General features: G+C 40.7%; 1 long non-coding RNA gene across 1 annotated transcript in view; it reads right to left on the reverse strand.

The window, feature by feature from the left end:
• Positions 1-15,448, reverse strand: part of LOC132402496 (uncharacterized) — a 31,309-nt gene extending 15,861 nt beyond the window's left edge. Inside the window, exons 1-2 of the long non-coding RNA XR_009514929.1 lie at positions 15,372-15,448; positions 10,596-10,791 (exon numbers count right to left, since the gene is read on the reverse strand). This is a non-coding gene — a long non-coding RNA (uncharacterized LOC132402496). The remainder of the gene's footprint in view (positions 1-10,595; positions 10,792-15,371) is intronic.
• Positions 15,449-15,858: the final 410 nt, after the last annotated feature.

Here is a 15,858-nt window from a genome sequence, read left to right on the forward strand (position 1 = left end):
TCAACCAGTACATCTTTGGACTGTGGGAGGAAACCCATGTGGTCACAGGGAGAACGTACTAACTCCTCACAGGCAGTGAGGTTATTCTGCTTCCTTCTCTCCATCCACATCCATAATAATAATATATCATTATTATGAAAGTGTGTTGGAGACATTGCATTCAGATTATTCATACAAAATAGCTATAAGCAGCAACAAAGTGACTTGCATATACCAAAACATCTGTTTTAATCTTTGTCAATACTCAATGAAAATTTAAAAATATGTTGAATGTTCTGCATTGTACAAACCAATTCTCAGAAAAGTGAAGAATTTGGACTCAACAGAAAATCCTTCAGCTCAGTCATGACCTACGTACTATGTAATATGCACATCACAGAAGTCAACAAAAATTTAATAAATTCAGTGCACTGACAATTTTTTGGGTGTTCTAAGAGGCATCTATATTCTACATCATTTCATCTTCCATTTAACACAGCTCATGAATACTTCGATGGTTTTCCAAAGTATAATGATCGCTCGTGCTCTCTAAGCATAATTCCAATGTAGTAACTTGTAACTACAATGTGAATGTGGCTGGTAACTTACTGTAGGAAATGAAAATATTTAACGTTTTTTTTACCATGTTTATTCTTGATTTCAGCCCAGAAATTGTAGAGCTTGGAAGTAAATGAGAAATGAGAGTCTTAATGTACAGATATTCTGAATGTGCTAGCAATGAGATAGTTCTTAGAGCATCCTGAGCCAGAATCACACCACTGCTGTGACTAACAGTGATGCTAATAATAGGAACATTTGAGTTTTGCCATTTAGGCTCAAGTTTTAATGGAGTGAATTTGAATTGGCATTTTATCACAAATGATCACTCAAGGGTATTTAAACAAGTCAGTTTATATGTTAAATGTTTAACCTCCTTGTTATGCAGACTATTATAAATTAATTAGATATTATTAGATGTAGTTAAGACCTGTATGAAATGGTAAATGGAGAATTATTGCACCCAAATGAGAGGTTACAAGATATCAAAACTACATGTTATCCAAGACAAAAAAAATGAGTCCTGAATGAGCAAAAATAAAAAGTGATTTATTATATTAAATCCAAAAAAACAGCTTTCTTGTAAAAGTTATTTGTAACATAAATTCTTCTTCTTTGGTCCTGCTATGTTTTCTCTGTAAAATAGACTGGGGCGGCGAACAAACCCATCACTTTTATTTGGTTCAGATTACGATTAGAAGGAAGAAAATGTTTGGAAAACTAATGGTCCACTCCTTAACTTCATTGGTACCATTATAACTTATACTACAGCTACCCAAATTTTGCAGATCCAGCAACCATCTCTGTAAGAATACTGATGAATCAACTTTTGTCCTGTAGGTTTTCTTCTGGAGCTTGCAGTTCAAACATATGTTAGTAGGGGACTGCAGAAGAATCTTACCTCTGATGCCAATTTTTGCAAACCTGGAAAACTAGATATATTAGCACAGTATGCAAGGATTTCTTTGAGTGGGAAAGGACCCACCTCAGGATAGGTGAGGTGAGATCTAGAGGTAACAGGTTAAGGGTGAAAAGTTGAAATATTTAAGGGGAATCTGAGGGGAATCTTCACTCAGAGAGTGATGCATGTGCAGAATGAGCTGCTGGTGGGATGGGTATATGTGATTTCAATGGTATCATTTAAGAGAAGTTTCAATTTGTACATGGATGGGAGGGGTTTGGAGGGATAAGGTCCAGCTGCAGGTAGATGGGACATCAGAAGATCAGGTTGACATGTACTAGATGGGTTGAAGGGCCCATTTTTGTGCTGCAGTACTCTATGACTCTGTATTATGGAATGAATTACATTCCTTACTTTGAAGAGGACATCAGCACTTTGTGGAATGTAAAAGGCAAATATTAATGCAGCTCTTGAATGACTGCAATTGCTCTAAAGGAGAAGCTGACTTGGAGGCAGAAAAGTGGTCATAAAAGCTCAGAAGTGACTTGCAATAAGCACTGGTCCTTTTAGTGCTGAGGTGCTTTTAAAGAAGGCAGAATTATTTAGCTATAGGGTCTGTTGAAGCAACAGAGTGGACATTTTCTAGATATGGCTCAAGTGTCCAGTAAAAGTCATATTTGATGGAGCATACCTGCCTGGCCATACCCTACATATTCTCATTTTTAATTGCTGCTCACAAACCAAGAATACATACTTCCAAGGAAGATTTGACAACCTCATTACTGAAGACCACCACTTTAAATCGTTAACCTATTTATAATTCAAGTAGCTAATTTAAAAACTGTTTAGTCCAACTTTACTTATGTTAATATATTCAGGATAATAGCAAATGTACCTAAGAATGAATGTTACTGACTCACACACAAAGAATTTAGAGGATAGAATGTTACTCTTTGCTTACTTTCTAATGGCTTGATCGCCAATGAGTGAGTGGCTGTTCTAAAAGTTACAAGATGTTACTAGAATGAATGTCAGTCACCACTTTGAGCTCCACTCCAGGGCTGTTTCAAATAGATTAGTGGAGATTTCTTAGACAGTGTTAGAATGCAGCAATGGGATAATGCAGATAGAAAGAGTCAATCTTCAATGATTCTTGTAACAGGAATTCAGCAACTCGGATATATGATCAAATGTGAGAGATTTAGTTCCAAGTAGGAAGACTGTGAAGCTGTAAGATGCATTAGTGGAGTTAGTGGCTGAAGTAGAAACCATGACAACATTTAGAAATAAGTAGTGGATTATTGAAGGAAAGGGGGATGAAAGTACATGGGTTTCAAGCAGACAACTGTGATTAAAGGTACTTCACAGGGGAGAACATTGATTGACTATTGACTATCAACTAAAACTCCCTTTTGGATTCAGTAAAACACCTAACAGAAACTGTTATTTTTAGACCCAAACCAACCAATTTACAAGATTAATGTGGTTATCATCGAGAGTAAGTAAGGAGCTAATAAGCAAAGGATAAATAATATCTAACTGAGTTACCAGGCAGTAATTAAGATGAACATTTTGAATGGCATTATGAAGCTCCACTGAAAACCTTAGTGTTTATGAAAGTCAGTTAACCAGATACATCAGATTGTTGTTCTTTATATGATATGTTTACTTACAGTAGCACGTTTCAATTGTTGAAAACAAGACAAAAAATCACAGTGCTAAAAAGTACAGAATGGAAGAAGAAGAATAAAACAACGAAGTGTGACACAGGTACCAAGCAGCATATAATGAGCACTATAGTATAGTTTTCTTCAGGAGCTCAATTACCAGAAGTCAATTTTAATACAACTATCTGAAAGGCCAATTATTTTGCAATTTCTCTGTCAACATAATGTGGTATAATTATAGACTGCCATTGATTAAAAAATCTTAAAATTTAGGAAATAATCTCCAACCACTTTGGAAATCAAATGTCCAATATAAATGTTGATAAGAAGCTAACAGAATATATTGCTTTTAAAGAATACAGCAATGTTCTGAATTCTGTGAATATATAACGGAAATGCATGCTGTTCCGTGTGTCTGCATTTAGAGTAATTTAGAGCTATCAATACAGCCCAGTGCCATTCATTCATACCACCAAGTTCCACCCTACACCTGGCCTCATATTTCTTGTGCTGGTCTCACTAAACTTCACTTGCTTTACACTCTCACAACTTGGGCTGCTCTCATTAAACTTCACTTGCTTTACACACTCTCAGTATGTGCTACTCTCTATACGTTTGTTGCTTTCTACTCCTACAGTACATAAAATTCAAAATCACTAGCCTTGTTAAGTTTTTAAAAGTTCCCCTTTTCTTCTCTTACCATAGTTCTCTTTAACTTCACTTTTCTAACTGTAACCTCTCTCCAACCTTGACAAACCAACTAGCCTCATTTCCTCTTGCTTTTGTCTGAAATCCTTTCATCCTTCCACTTCTCTTTTTCAAGCTCAGCTCTGTCATTGATGGCAGCAACTATTTTTACCACATTTGTTCAGTGCCTGGTGTACAGGATGGAAGTTGCTATTGCAATTGATGCAGAAAATGGCAAAGTAACAGGATGATGGAACAACTTCAAAGACATCATTATCGATAAGTGGTGTCACCAATAAGCAAGAAATGATTCAGCAAAACGATCCTTTTGTTTGCTTCATTTTTGCCTTCCTACATACACACACAGTCAGCAGACGAAGTTTATGTCTAAATGGATAATTACCTCAATATAGAAGCATAGTGACAATTTTCCTGCATTGTCATCTTTAAATACATTCGTTTGAATAATGGTGAAAGCTGTTAAAAACGGAGACATAATGATGGTAACAACTAGGTCAGTTACAATTTAATTGTCGTTGCATTTCATTGCTAACATATCAATTCACTGCTGCTCAGTTAAGCAGAAAACAATTTCACCTCGTACAGTGCAGCAGGCTACAGACTTGTTGTTTTTTCCTCACTCTTAGGTCTGCCTCTGCGTGCTTAACTAACAGTAAAGTGAAACCTTCCTACTTTAATAGGCTAAAGTAGCTGAAGGCTCATGCTGATTGTTTTCTCCCTGTAGGGAATGCATCGCTGATCAGTAAATTTACCTCAAACACTGCAGATGCTAAAATTAAATTACTTGCATTTAGTTTCTGGTACTTGGACTGCACAGAACACCTGCCTTTAAATAATGTTTAATGACTTACATTTGAAAAATAATGTTTGTAACACAGAATTCAAAAAATATATTCTTAAATTTATGTCCACCTAGGACGCAGGGGAATTTTAAATGTACTTAAACTGTAAATGCCAGCAGGAAATAGGTTTCCTGGAGACATAAGAAACTACAGATGTTGGAATCAGGAGCCAAAAGAAACAGACGCTTGGACAAACTCAACGGGTCAGGCAGCAACTGTAGAGGGAAATGGTCAAATGATATTTTGAATCGAGATCTTTCATCAGGACTGCACAATCCACAGATGCTGCCTGGTCTGCTGAGCTCCTCAGTTTGTTTTATTTAATTCCTCCTTAATCTTAAGACACAACAATGGCCTTGAAATTTCTGGAGCCTAAAATCCAACAACACTACAGCCTGCCCATAAATATCAGAAGTCCACTGGGTCTTCCAAAGCCTGCTATCTCCATTTCCAAAGCCTGATAATTGAATTACTGCAGAAGACTAGGAAATTCCAATGAATGACAAGCACCCCAATTTCTCTCTGCTCCTCCTATGTACACCTGTTCCATGTGTGGGTCAATCTATCTGTACTCCAATATGAGGTAACTGCTGGTGAAGATCTTCCTATGGCAGCCCCTGCATCTCTGGTCCACTGGCTGACATCTTTTTGTTGATTGGGTTACCATTCCTGACTGAAGTGACGCTACAGGTTGGGATGCCTTACTTTTAAAGGTAAAATCCAGAACTCATATACAGTTGTAGCTGCAGTTTCTTCTTTGATCTATGACATATTGCAGCAGTTCCACCTTGCTAACATTAGTGAGCAGGCTCATTTTTCCCCTCTCTTCTCTGGCATCTTGGTCAGCTTCTGGAGATGGAAAAAAAATTCCTAATTTCTGAATTACACGACCATTTCAATAGATATAATAGGTTTACACTTTAATAACACAGCATCCTCCAGGTGGGGAAATAAACATGTAAAAATCCACAGCACCTACAAACATAGCTTCAATGTCATCATGTTAGAAACATAGAAACATAGAAAACCTGCAGCACAATACAGGCCCTTTGGCCCACAAAGTTGTGCCAAACATGTCCCTACCTTAGAAATTACTAGGCTTACCTACAGCCCCCTATTTTACTAAGCTCCATGTACCTATTTAAAAGTCTATTAAAAGAAGCTATCGTATCCACCTCCACCACCGTTGCCTGCAGCCCATTCCACGCACTCACCACTCTCTGAGTAAAATACTTAACCCCAACATCTCCTCTGTACCTACTCTCCAGCACCTTAAACCTGTGTCCTCTCGTGACAAGCATTTCAACCCTAGGAAAAAGCCTCTGACTATCCACACTATCAATGCCCCTCATCATCTTATACACCTTTATCATGTCACCTCTCATGCTCTGTCACTCCAAGGAGAAAAGGCCGAGTTCGCTCAACCTATTCTCATAAGACATGCTCCCCAATCCAGGCAACATACTTGTAAATCTCCTCTGCACCCTTTCTATGGCTTCCACATCCTTTCTGTAGTGAGCTGACCAGAAATGAGCACAGTACTCCAAGTGCGGTCTGACCAGAGTCCTATATAGCTGCAACATTACCTCTCAGCTCCTAAATTCAATTCCATGATTAAAGAAGGCCAATACACCGTATGCCTTCTTAACCACAGAGTCAACCTGCTCAGCTGCTTTGAGTGTCCTATGGATTCAGACCCCAAGATCCCTCTATTTATATTATATTCTGCCATCATATTTGACCTACCAAAATGAACCACTTCACACTTATCTGGGTTGAACTCCATCTGCCACTTCTCAGCCCAGTTTTGTTTCTATCAATGTCCCACTGTAACCTCTGAGAGCCCTCCACACTATCCACAACACCCCCAATCTTTGTGTCATCAGCAACTTTACTAACCCATCCCTCCACTTCCTCATCCAGATAATTTATAAAAATCACAAAGAGTAAAGGTCCCAGAACAGATCCCTGAGGCACACCATTGGTGACCGACCTCCATGCAGAATATGACCCTTCTGTGGGCAAGCCAGTTCTGGATCCACAAATCAATGTCCCCTTGGATTCCATGCCTCTATAATTTCTCAATAAGCCTTGCTGAAATCCATATGCACTACATCTACTGCTCTTCCTTCATCAATGTGTTTAGTCACATCCTCAAAAAATTCCATCAGGCTCGTAAGGCACGACCTGCCCTTGACAAAGCCATGCTGACTACTCTTAATCATATATGGCTCTCCAAATGTTCATAAATCCTGCCTCTCAGGATCTTCTTCATCAGCTTACCAACCACTGAGGTTAAGACTCACTGGTCTATGATTTCCTGGGCTATCTCTACTCCCTTTCTTGAATAAATGAAAAATATTCACAACCTTTTAATCCTCTGGAACCTCCCTCAACCCCGTTGATAATGTAAAAATCATCGCCAGATGCTCAGCAATCTCCTCCCTCACCTCCCACAGTAGCCTGGGGTATATCTCATCCGGTCCCGGTGACTTATCCAACTCGATGCTTTCCAAAAGCTCCAGTACATCCTCTTTCTTAATATCTACATGCTCAAGCTTTTCACTCTGCTGAAATTCATCACTACAATCACCAAGATCCTTTCCATAGTGAGTACTGAATTAAAGTATTCATTAAGTACCTCTGCTATTTTCTCCAGTTCCATATACACTTTCCCAATGTCATACTTGATCAGTCCTATTCTTTCACGTCTTATCCTCTTGCTCTTCACATACTTGTAGAATGCCTTGGGGTTTTCCTTAATCCTGCCCACCAAGACCTTCTCATGGCCCCTTCTGGCTCTCCTAATTTCCTTCTTAAGCCCCTTCCTATTAGCCTTATAATCTTCTAGATCTCCAACATTACCTAGCTCTCTGAACCTTTTGTAAGCTTTTTCTTTTTGTCTTGACTAGATTTATTACAGCCTTTGTACACCACATTTCCTGTACCCTACCATAACTTTCCTCTCATTGGAACATACCAATGCAGAACTCCACACAAATATCTCCTGAATGTTTGCCACATTTCTTCTGTACTTTTCCCTGAGAACATCTGCTTCAAATTTAAGCCTGCAATTTCCCACCTGATAGCCTCATAATTCCCCTTGCTCCAATTAAATATTTTTCTATTTTGTCTGTCCCTATCTCTCTCCAATGCTATTCTAAAGGAAATAGAATTATGATCACTATCTCCAAAATGCTCTCCCACTGAGAGTTCTGACACCTGACCAGGTTCATTTCCCAATACCAAGTCAAGTACAGCCTCTCCTCTTGTAGGCTTATCTACATATTGTGTCAAGAAAACTTCCTGAACACTCCTTACTAACTCCACCCCATCTGAACCCCTTGCTCTAGAGAGATGCCAATCGATATTTGGGAAATTAAAATCTCCCATCACGACAACTCTGTTAGTATTACACTTTTCCAGGATCTGTTTCCCTATCTACTCCTCAATATCCCTATTACTATTGGGCTGCCTAAAAAAAACACCCAGTAAAGTTATTGACCCCTCCCTGTTCCTAACCTAAATGCACAGAGACTCAGTAGACAATCTGTCCATGGCATCCACCTGTTCTGCAGCCGTGACACCATCTCTGATCAACAGTGCCACACCCCCGCCTCTTTTGCCTCCCTCCCTGTCCTTTCTGAAACATCTAAAACCTGGCACTTGAAGTAACTGTTCCTGTCTCTGAGCCATCCAAGTCTCTGTAACGGCCACCTCATCATATCTCCAAGTACTGATCCACTTTGTTCACAACACTTCTCGCATTAAAATAGACACATCAAAATCTTCAGTCTGAGCACATCCCTTCCCTATCACTTGCCTATCCTCCCTCTCGCATTGTCTACAAGCTTTTTCTATTTGTGAGCCAACCTCCTCTTCCCCAGTCTGTAGCAAACCTTCCCACCAGGATATTGGTCTCCCTGGGATTCAAGTGCAACCCGTCCTTTTTGTACAGGTCACACCTGCCCCAGAAGAGGTCCCAATGATACAGAAATCTGAATCCCTGCTTCTTGCTCCAATCCTTCAGCCATGATTTTATCCACCACCTCATTCTATTCCTATACTCACTGTCACATGGCACAGGCAGTAATCCTGAGATTACTACCTTTGTGGTCCTGCTTCTCAACTTCCTTTCTAACTCCCCGTAGTCTTTTTTCAGGACCTCTTCCCTTTTCCTACCTATGTCATTGCTACCAATATGTACTACATCCTCTGGCTGTTCTCCCTCCCACTGCAGGATATCTTGAACAAGATCTGAAGCATCCCAGACCCTGGCCTTTGTGAGGCAAACTACCATCTGAGTTTCTTTCCTGTGTCCATGTTGGCCTGTCTAACCCCCTAACTATAGAGTCCCCTATCATTACTGCCTCCCTCTTCCCTTCCCTACCCTTCTGAGCCACAGGGCCAGACTCTGTGCTAGAGGCACGGCCACTGCCGGTTCTCCCAGGTAGGCTGTCTCCCCCAACAGTACTCAAACTTATTGTCAAGAGGTACAGCCACAGGGGTACTCTCTAGTACCTGACTCGTCCGCAACAATGTTGATTGTTTACATAACTAGGCTTTATGAGGAATTTTTTTAGCAGTGCCATATTTATATTTTTGACATTTTTAAATCTACTTTATTATTTGTGTATACTATATATTTACAGTCAAAAACCAGATGGGGGGGTGGGGATTGGAATGTTTTCCTCATCCTCCATCTCACTGTCACTCTGATGAACACCCACAGCTTGTACATTTTCAGAATCTTTACTTCACCCACAACATGTGGGATTTTGAAGTTTTGGTCACTGACTTTCCCCTGGACAAAACTCACACAGCAACTCAGCAACTCTTGTGGATGCATGTAGCCACTTTATTTTCAGGCATTGCTACACCTGTTCCTCTAAATGAAATAAACATTAATTTAAAGAATCTGAGTGCCTTTGATCACAGCATTTCAGCTGTGGTCACACAGGTGGCAATTCTTGAAGATGGACATGCTCATCAGCTGAGAATTTTGTCAGTGCATTGTTTCAGAGATTGAAGTGTACTGGTGTCGAAACTACAGGAATTTATGAAGATTTTTTTGTCTTAATTTCACAGTTTTTTTTAAACTTTGCTCTGCTCTGTGCAACAGGATAATCTAAAATAATCTAGAAGTCAGTGTTCCTTTAGAAATGATTTGAACTTCCTTGGAGGCAGAACATGGCAAAGAAAATTAAACTAAATATTACTCAGCAGCTTGGTTCTGTAAAGGTCTCCAGACACATCAAAGTTCAAAGGTAATTTATTATCTAAGTACATGTGTATGTCACCGTGAGATCTGCTTTCTTTCAGGCATTTACAAGAGAGTAAAGAAATGCAATAAAATTTATGAAAAATACTTTTTATGAAACTAACAAAGAACCAATATGTAGGAGAAGACTTGTGCAAATAAAAATAATAGTAAATAAATAATATTGAGAACATGAGTTGCAGAATCCTCAAAGGAGTGTCTCTTGGTTGTGGAATCAGTTTGGAGTTGAGGTGAGTGAAATTCTTCACATTGGTTCAGGAGCCGAATGCTTAAAAGGCAATAACAGTTCATGAACCTGGTACAGTGAGAAGGGATCATGGCCTAGATGATGGAGGTTCTTGATGATGAATATAGTTTTCTTGTAGTAGCACTCCTTGTAAATGAGCTCAGTGATGAGGAGGGTTGTCATCCACCACTTTCTGGATACTTTTCCATTCATAGACATTGATATTTCTATACCAAACTGTGATGCAACCAGGCAGGATACTCTCCACTCTGCATCTATAGAAATTTGTCAAAGTTATAGATGACATGACTAATCTACACAGATATCCAAGAAAGCAAAGATGCGGTCTTCTCTCCTCTGTGATGGCATTTACGTGCTAGTCCTATGACAGATCCTTTCATATGATAGTGACAAGGAATGAAAAGTTACTAACCTTTCCATTTTCAATCCCCTAATGAAGACTGACTCATGGACATCCGGCTGCTTCCTCCTGTAGACAATAATCAGCTCTTCAGTTTTGCTGATGTTGTACAGGAGAAAGTTTGTGAGAGGTGGATAGAGCTGGATGTAACTTTCACCAGAGACCAATCTGGACTTTGGCAGGAGTGGATTCTACTCAGGTCCTTTGCCTGAGTAAGAAAGGGAGCGGCAGGTCACAACAGCGTATTAGAGCTTTGACCAGTGACCAATCCATGTTTGAGATTAATTTACAAGAGCAAATTACAGGAAGGCAGGGGCAAGTGCAGTGGCCATTGTCATAGCAGTCATCTTTGGAGTGGGCAATCAGACTGGTGATCTTGAGTCTTTAACTCTTTGAGGCTTCATTGAAGAGAGGCTTCAGTCAGAGAGGTAAAGAAAAGAAAAGCTCTAGGTTGTTTTTTTTTCTTTCCTTTCTTTACATCTGCTTTGTTAGGAGATGCCAGGCAGGATAGTGGAATGCTCCTCTTGTGTGATGTGGAAAGGCAGGGAGACCTCCAGTCTTCCTGACAACTACACCTGCATGAAGTGCATCCAGTTGCAGCTTCTAACAATCCACATTAAGGAGTAGGAGCTGGATCTGGATGAACTACAGATTATTCGAGAGGCTGAAGGTGTAATAGATAGGACATATACAGAGATAGTTGCACCCAAGATGCAGGACTCAGGAAATTGTTGACAATCGGGAAGGGGAAAGAGGTTAAGGAGCCAGTGCAGATTCTCTCTGTGGCCATCCCCCTCAACAACAGGTATAGCACTTTGGATACTGTTGGGGGGTTGACCTAGCACAGTAAAATCACAGTGGTCAGGTCTCTGGCACCGAGTCTGGCTCTGTGACTTAGGAGGGAAATGGTGAGAAGAGGCGAGCTGTGGATATAGATGATTTGTTAGTCAGGGAATGGACAGTAGGTTCTAAGTGTGAGAATGATATTCCTGGATGGTACATTGCCTCCCGGGTGCCAGGGTCCGGGAAATCTTGGATCAAGTCTTCAACATTCTTAAGTGGGTGGTCGAACAGCTAGAGGTTGTGAACCATGTAGGTACCAATGACATTAGTAAGACAGGTGAAGAGGTTCCACATAGGGAGCTCAGGGAATTAGGTACTAGGAGGCAGGACCTCCAGGGTTGTGATCTCAGGATTGCTGAACAAGCCACGTGCTACTGAGGCCAGAACAAGGAAGATAATACAATTTAATACATAGCTAAGGAGCTGGTCTAGGAGAGAGGGCATAAGATTTTTGGATCATGGGGCTCTCTTCCTTGGAAGGTGGGACCTGTAAAAAAGGGATGGTTTGCACCTGAACTGGAGGAGGACCAATATTATAGTGGGAACGCTTGTTAATGCTGCATGACGGGGTTTAAACTAGAGTTGCCGGTGGTTGGTTCGAGTGCTAAAACAGTTAGTGCAGACGTTGTGGAGGCAAATGTTGGTAAGACCTCAGACAAGTCAAGAATCAAAAGGTTGAGCATGGTGCAACTAATATCCCGAGTTGTGTATATTTCAATGCAGAAAGTATCGTAGGAAAGCTGGATGGGCTCAGGACGTGGATCAACACCTGGAATTATGATATTGTAGCCATTAGTGAGACTTGGATGCAGGAGGGGAATGCCTGGCAGCTCAATGTTCCAGGATTCAATTACTTTAGGTGTGACAGAGTGGGAGGGCTTAAAGGAGGAGGGGTGGTGTTACTTGTCAGAATAAGTCTCGGTAGTACTCAGTCAGGACAGACTGAAGAACTCAACTAGTGAGGCAGTAGGGGTAGAACTGAGAAGTAAGAAAGGTATGAGTACATTACAGACCACCCAACAGTCATAGGTGATTTAGAGGAACAAATTTGTAAAGAGATCTCAGACTATTGCAAGAAACATAAGGTTGTTATTGTTGGTGATTTTAACTTTCCATATATTGACTGGGAATCTCATGCTGTAAAACAGATAGATGGGATAGAATTTGTCAAATGTGTTCAGGAATGTTTCCTTCATCAGTACATAGAAGTACAGATGAAGAAGTTAATTGGATTAGACATCGGTTTTGTGTGAGAAGCCAAAGGTTGGTACTGGATGATTGCCTCTCAAATTGGAGCCCTGTAACTACTGGAATGCCGCAGGGATTGGTACTGGGTCTGTTGTTGTTTATCATCTATATCAATGCTCTGGCTGTAATGTGAATAATTGGATCAGCAAATTTGCAGATGACACCAAGATTGGGCATGTAGTGGACAGTGAGGAAGGCTATCATGGCTTGCAGTGGGATCTGCATCAGCTGGAAAATGGCAAATGGAATTTAATGCAGGCAAGTTTTGGTCTTTGGTAGGACCAACCAGGGTAGATCTTACACAGTGAACGGTAGGGCACTGAGAAGTGTGGTAGAACAAAGGGATCTGGGAATACAGAATACCAGATGGGATGTACCCCAGGCTATTGTGGGAAGTGAGGGAGGAGATTGCTGAGCCTCTGGTGATGATCTGGTGATGATCAATGAGGATGGGAGAGGTTCTGGAGGATTGGAGGGTTGCAGATGTTGTTTCCTTATTCAAGAAAGGGAGTAGGGATAGCTCAGGAAATTATAGACCAGTGAGTCTTACCTCAGTGGTTGGTAAGTTGATGGAGAAGATCCTGAGAGGCAGGATTTATGAACACTTGGAGAGGCATAATATGATTAGGAATAGTCAGCATGGCTTTGTCAAAGGCAGGTCGTGCCTTATGAGCCTGATTGAATTTTTTGAGGATGTGCCGAAGCACATTGATGAAGGTAGAGCCGTAGATGTAGTGTATATGGATTTTAGCAAGGCATTTGATAAGGTACCCCATGCAAGGCTTATTGAGAAAGTAAGGAGGCATGGGATCCAAGGGGCCATTGATTTGTGGATCCAGAACTGGCTTGCCCACAGAAGGCAAAGAGTCGTTGTAGACAGATCATATTCTGCATGGAAGCCAGTGACCAGTGGTGTGCCTCAGGGATCTGTTCTAGGACCCCTACTCTTTGTGATTTTTATAAATGACCTGGATGAGGAAGTGGGGAGATGAGTTAGTAAATTTGCTAATACACAAAGATTGGGGGTGTTGTGGATAGTGTGGAAGGCTGTCAGAGGTTACAGTGGGACATTGATAGAAACAAAACTGGGCTGAGAAGTGACAGATGGAGTTCATCCCAGATAAGTGTGAAGTGGTTCATTTTGGTAGGTCAAATATGATGGCAAAATATAGTATTAATGGTAAGACTCTTGGCAGTGTGGAGGATCAGAGGGTTCTTGGGGTCCAAGTCCATAGGACACTCAAAACTGCTGCACAGGTTGACTCTGTTGTTAAGAAGACATATGGTACATTGGCCTTCATCAATCATGGGATTGAGTTTAACAGCCGAGAGGTAATTTTGCAGCTATATAGGACCCTGTTCAGACCCTGGTCAATTCTGGTCACATTACTACAGGAAGGGTGTGGAAGCCATAGAAAGGGTGCAGAGGAGGTTTACAAGGATGTTTCCTGCATTGGGGAGCATGCCTTATGAATTAGGTTGAGTGAACTTGACCTTTTCTCCTTGGAGCAATGGAGGATGAGAGGTGACTTGATAGAGGCATACAAGAGAATGAGAGGCATTGATTGTGTGGATAGTGAGAGGCTTTTCCCCAGGGCTGAAATGGCTAGCACGAGAGCATAGATTTAAAGTGCTTGAAAGTAGCTACAGAGGAAATGTCAGGGGAAAGTTTTTTGCGCAGAGAGTGGTGAATGTGTGGAATGGGCTGTCGGCAGCGGTGGAGACGGAAACGATTGGGTCTTTTAAGAGACTCCAGGATGGCTACATGGAGCTTAGAAAAATAGAGGGCTTTGGGTAAAGCCTAGGTAGTTCTAAGGTAGGGACAAGTTTGGCACACTTTGTGGGCCGAGGGGCTTGTATTGTACTGTATGTTTTTATGTTTCTATGTATACATAATTCGTTGAAAGTAGTGTCACAGGCAGACAGTGCTGTAAGGAAAGCTTTAGGACTTCAGCCTTCATAATCAATGTGTTGAGTACAGAGGATGGGAGTTAGGTTGAATTTGTATACGACGTTTGTGAGGCCTAATTTGGAGTATTGCGTGCAGTTTTGATCACCTACCTACAAGAAAGATGTAAATAATGTTGAAAGAGTACAGACAACATTTACAAGGATATTGTTGGGTCTGGAGGACCTGAGTTACAAGGAAAGATTGAATATATTAAGACTGTATTATTTAGAGTGAGAAGATTGAGAGGAGATTTGATAGAGGTATACAAGATTATGAGGGATATAAATAGGGTGAACACAAGCAGGCTTTTCCCACTGAAGCTGGGTGGGAATACAACCAGAGGTCATGGCTTAAGGGTGAATGGTGAGAGATTAAGGGGAACATGAGGGGAATCTTCTTCATTTAGAGGGTTGTGAGAGTGTGGAATGAGCTGCCAGCATGAGTGGTCAATTTCAACGTTTAAGAGAAGATTAATAGGTACATGGATAGTATGGAATATGAAAGACTATGGTCCCAGTGCAGGTTGTTAGACTTAGACTTCTCTAAGTCTAGGCTGGCACCATTTAACCAGACTTTCAGTCTCTCTCCTATATGCCGATTCATTTCCACTTTGATTTGGCCAACAGTGGTGTCATAAGCAAACTTAAATACAGTGTTGACATTGTACTTAGTTACACAGTGATACATATAAGGTGAGAAGGTTATCAGTGGCACTTTTACAACTATATTTATCACAATTCTCCTACCTGCTTTTCCTCCTTATTATAAAAGTGGGGCCAAGTCACCAAGGTCTAGTGTGACATCAACCTGAGATTGAGCTCAGCATGCTAACCAGTTAACTGCTTACCCATTGCCACACCAGGCAAAGTCCATCCTGGCTTTTATTGGCAGTGCTGCTAATATCCAATGGTTCTCTTTTTTTTTAATTAATCATTTAGCTCATGGGAATTTTGCTGATGAACTGCAAAAATAAGTTTATTTGATTTAACCTTCCAAAGTACGGTGGCACCATCCCCAATGAAGTGGTTTCCTTGGGAGTAAATGACCCAAAGGGTTTTCTGGCAGAGTATCACCTCCTATAATTGTACTCCTTGCAGCTGATTGGATTTTGAGGCAAAAGGGTACCACCGCATCCTTATCTCCCAGATAGTGTATTATCATCAATAGAACATGATTCCTTTATATTCTATAAATTGTTATTAAAAATCCAGTTGAAACTTCATACCAATATTT

The sequence above is a fragment of the Hypanus sabinus genome, chromosome 12, assembly GCF_030144855.1.
Source record: "Hypanus sabinus isolate sHypSab1 chromosome 12, sHypSab1.hap1, whole genome shotgun sequence".
Taxonomy (NCBI): Eukaryota; Metazoa; Chordata; class Chondrichthyes; order Myliobatiformes; family Dasyatidae; genus Hypanus; species Hypanus sabinus.